Consider the following 5,000-nt stretch of genomic DNA (forward strand, 5'->3'; position numbering starts at 1 on the left):
CACACACACACACACGCACACATAGCTGCGTGCATCACTGTCAGGAACTGTATGACACATCACAGTGTGTGTCCTTGTGGGGAGGATTACAGGAGACCATTAGCAGCAGAAAAACACCAGGAAAGTAGACACACGTGTGTGTGTGTGTGTGTGTGTGTGTGTGAATGTAGTTATACCTTGTGTGTGTGTGTGTGTGTGGTTACACCTTGTGCAAGTGCGTGTGCTTGTGCGTTTGCGTGTGCATGTGTATGTGTATGTGTCTGTGTCTGTGTCTGTGTCTGTATCTGTGTCTGTGTGTGTACCGGTATGTGTGTGTGTGTGTGTGTGTGTGTGTGTGTGTGTGTGTGTGTGTGAGATCGGAGCCCTGAGTGGAGCAGAGACAGTCACAGTGATGCGGAGGTGGAGACGGTCACCTTAGCTGTTAACGCCGTTCGATTGGCCTTTGAAGGAGCCAACCATCTGTGTCGCAGGTCCCTGGGGGGGCGGGCTGAGGCAGAATGACGGCGTCGGATTGGTCCAGAGGGACTCGTTAGAAATTCTCTGAACACCTGGCAAGACTGGACAGAGGTTCAGTCGATCAGAGGCTTTAAAGACCCTCTGGAGTCACGGTTACACCTTGTACGTGTGTGTGTGTGTGTGTGTGTGTGTGTGCGCGTGCGTGTGCGTCTTTGTGTGTGTGTGTGTGTGTGCGTGTGTGCGTGCGTGCGTGCGTGCGTGCGTGTGTGTGTGTGTGTGTGTGTGTGTGTGTGTGTGTGTGTGTGTGTGTGTGCGCGCGCAGGCACTGTAGCATATCATATCTGGCCAGATCTGTGTAAAAGGACCCAAGAGGTCCCCCCAAAATGGTGAAATTCATCCCAGCGTATCATCATCATAATGGAAGTCAAGTGAAAGCGCCTTAGTTTGTTGGTTTCTGCACGTTTATGAATCATTGCCCAGTCTCCGTATCATTCTGTTACCCAAAAACCCACCAACAAGTGTGAAGATATTTTCAAAAATGTCTCTGCGTGATGAGAAGCGAGGATAATGACAGTTAACAGAAGTAAGAAGTGTAGGTGGACCTACCAAATACTTTAGTAGTGTCTTTACTGCTATCGATTTAATTAACTGATTCATTCATTAAGTGATTTAAAAACGGGTCATTCTGTTACCAAACAGGTAACAACAGAATGACCAAATCAAATCCGTAACAGAATGAGTGAAATTAAATTGGCGACAATCATTTATTGTACAAATTATATTCGATTATTGAAAATGGACAGAACTTGAGCGTTCTCCGACTGTCCCTGTGGGAGAACCCTTTAAGGAACCCTTCTGGGTTCCACGTTAGAAGCCTTTTCACAGAGGGTTCTAAGTACACAGAACTCCAAAGGGTTCTTCGACAGGGACAGAGGGAAAGCATACAGTAGTAGTTACCAAACCACAGCATCATCATCCTCACCAAGCACCACCTCAACATCCTCACCAAGCACCACCTCAACATCCTCACCAAGCACCACCTCAACATCCTCACTCAGCACCACCTCAACATCCTCACCAAGCACCACCTCAACATCCTCACTCAGCACCACTTCAACATCCTCACCAACACCACCTCAACATCCTCACTCAGCACCACCTCAACATCCTCACCAAGCACCACCTCAACATCCTCACTCAGCACCACCTCAACATCCTCACCAAGCACCACCTCAACATCCTCACTCAGCACCACCTCAACATCCTCACCAAGCACCACCTCAACATCCTCACTCAGCACCACCTCAACATCCTCACCAAGCACCACCTCAACATCCTCACTCAGCACCACCTCAACATCCTCACCAAGCACCACCTCAACATCCTCAACAACACCACAACTCAACATCCTCACTCAGCACCACCTCAACATCCTCAACAACACCACAACTCAACATCCTCACTCAGCACCACCTCAACATCCTCAACAAGCACCACCTCAACATCCTCACCAAGCACCACCTCAACATCCTCACCAAGCACCACCTCAACATCATGTGTGTGTGTAATTGAGATTGAGACTGTGTGTGTGTGTGTGTGTGTGTGTGTGTGTGTGTGTGTGTGTGTGTGTGTGTGCGTGCCTGTGTGTGTGTGCACTAGGGCTGCAACTAACGATTATTTTGGTAGTCGACTAATCTGTCGATTATTTTTTCGATTAGTCGTGTGGCTTTTCGCTGCGCGTAAATGGCGACGCAGAAGCATAAATCCGGCTTAACTAGCTATCTAACCTAACGTTACGCCAAGCTACAGCTGCTCACAGAGCTAGTTGACTGGCTAGCTAGCATTGCTGGCTAGACTACAGACAGCTCACGTTAGTAGGCTACGCTTGGCGCTGTTTATCTTACAGACAGCTCGCTGGTGGACTCAACATAATTGAAATAGCATTCACTTATCAAGCATCATTCATGATCATCCACCATGACTACCTGGTATTTTAATAGCGACCACCCCTCACTTCATTTCATCTCGCGTTCTCCTGGCTTCAACATGGAAAACCCCTGCTACGTAACGTTACATACAAGCGCCTCTGTCTGTCACATGCGTGCCACAGGGCAAATAAATTAATAGCACAAACGCTCATAGCATGTACAGCCCTGTCCATGAGACGTTGTTTTCCAACATGTAACAGTAAAGCTAACATAAACATTACGACCCTAACAATATAACGTTAGCCAGTTGGCTAACAACGTTAGCTAAAACTTACCCAGCTGATTCTTGCATGGCTCCCGTTGAAAAAAAAAAAACGTTTTTTTTAATATATTTTTTTTATGCGATTAGTCGACAACAACATTTCACGTCGACGAATTTTCGTTATCGATTAGTCGTGACTAGTCGACTAATCGTTGCAGCCCTAGTGTGCACCATACATCAACATCCTCACCAAGCACACCATCAACATCCTGGTCTAAATGGAGACTTCATTGTTGTTGAGACCAGCGGGTTAACGCAGAGGCAGAGAATCACACAGAGAGTGAGTGTGAGTAACTGTCCTTCATTGAGACTGATGACACAGTAGATCTATATAATATGATTAGACATATGTGCACCGTACTGTAAAAAGGACATAAAAGGATTTGTCTTTATCATCAAAGAGCCCCTGACACAGACGGTGTGATGTCACCAACACACTGGGTCTTAGTATCTTTTCCCACACCGGTTGCAGATTAAACATTAAAGAATGTTTTAGTTTTGCAGAGGCTATCTCTGATTTGATTTCTGAATCATTTTCTTGCTGCATGGCAAAAGTGTCGGCTATTTTCTCTAGGTATAATGAAGATAATAACATTTAAAATGACATTGAATTAAAGGTTTCTGATTTATGTTATGTGTGTGTGTGTGTGTGTGTGTGTGTGTGTGTGTGTGTGTGTGTGTGTGTGCGCGTGTGCGTGTGCGTGTGTGTGTGCGTGTGTGTGTGTGTCTACACCCTGTCACTTTGCCAACGATAATGGCTTCTATTTTTGGAACCCCCGCCCACCTTCTCACACACACACACACACACACACACACACACACACTCACTCCCTCATACCACCACTTGACCTACGCTTGGTGCGTTCTCCACACATAGCTCAGCTGTGAGCTAATAGCGTTAGCGCTCGCCGCTAGCTCTCACCACGGTCATCGTCAGACCTCTGCAATGTCACTGTAAGAGCTGCACTACTACCCTGCATTACACCAGCTCCATGGTGTGTGTGTGTGTGTGTGTGTGTGTGAGAGAGAGAGATTTACTTCAGTTACACCAGTGACACCAGTATACCTCCGCTATTCCTTCTCTCTCTCTCCCTCTCTTCCTCCCTCTCTTCCTCCCTCTCTCCTTCCCTCCCTCTCCCTCTCTCTCTTCCTCCGTCTCCCTCCCTCTCTCTCACTCTCCCTCCCTCCGTCCCTCTCTCTCACTCTCCCTCCCTCCCACCCTCTCTCTCACTCTTCCTCCCTCCCTCCCTCTCTCTCCTTCCCACTCTCCCTCTCTCTCTCCCTCCCTCTCTCTCTCTCCCTCCCTCCCTCCCTCCCTCCCTGCCTCTCTCTCCCTCCCTCTCTCCATGTCTAGTCCAGGTGCTCCATGCTCTTCCTCTGTCACAGTAAAGCTGTCTGTATGAATCTCACTAAGTCCAGTAACTTCAGTATAACTGATGGATGCGTCTGGTCATGAGAGTTGGCGGTTGTCATTGGACTGGACTTTTAGAGGTGTTTGTGTGTGTGTGTGTGAGGTGTGTCTGAGAGTGTGTGTGTGTGTGATTGAGAGTGTGTGTGTGTGTGTGTGTGTATGTGTGTGTGTGTGTGTGTGTGTGTGATTGAGTGTGTGTGTGTATGTGTCTGTCTCTGTGTTTGTGTGTGTGTGTGTGTGTGTGTGTCTCTGTCTGTGTGTGTGTGTGTGTGTGTGTGTGTGTGTGTGTGTGTGTGTGTGAGCGCAGGGTAAATCTGTTATGTGGTAGACAAGCAAAAGCTGTGACATTCATCACACTCATGGCACTGAAGGGCACTCTGGGCAAACTCCCCTGTGTTAACTGTATTGTGTGTGTGTGTGTGTGTGTGTGTGTGTGTGTGTGTGTGTGTGTGTGTGTGTGTGTGTGTTCAAACAAACACGTGTGCTGAGCCTCGGCGATCCAGCGGTCGCTCACTGTGGTTATATATTTATATATTTATAGAGTCTGTGATTACTGTCAGCAGCGGTCCTGAGGCTTACCAACCTGGAAAAACGTGTGTGTGTTTGTGTATGTAGCGTGGAGTGTGTGTGTGTTCGTGTATGTGGCGTGGTGTGTGTGTGTGTGTTCGTGTATGTGGCGTGGTGTGTGTGTGTGTGTGTGTTCGTGTATGTGGCGTGGTGTGTGTGTGTGTGTTCGTGTATGTGGCGTGGTGTGTGTGTGTGTGTTCGTGTATGTGGCGTGGTGTGTGTGTGTGTGTTCGTGTATGTGGCGCAGGGCTCTACGCTAACCTTTTTCACTAGGAGCACATGTGCTCCTAAATGAAAAATGTTAGGGGCACACAAA

General features: G+C 47.8%; 1 protein-coding gene across 1 annotated transcript in view; it reads left to right on the top strand.

Annotated features, from left to right (window-relative positions):
- Nucleotides 1-5,000, top strand: part of ppm1lb (protein phosphatase, Mg2+/Mn2+ dependent, 1Lb) — a gene marked incomplete at both ends in the record, with an annotated part of 62,686 nt that overhangs the window by 33,041 nt on the left and 24,645 nt on the right.

This window comes from Nansenia antarctica, assembly GCF_963989245.1.
Source record: "Nansenia antarctica genome assembly, chromosome: 5".
In the NCBI taxonomy this organism is placed as follows: domain Eukaryota; kingdom Metazoa; phylum Chordata; class Actinopteri; order Argentiniformes; family Microstomatidae; genus Nansenia; species Nansenia antarctica.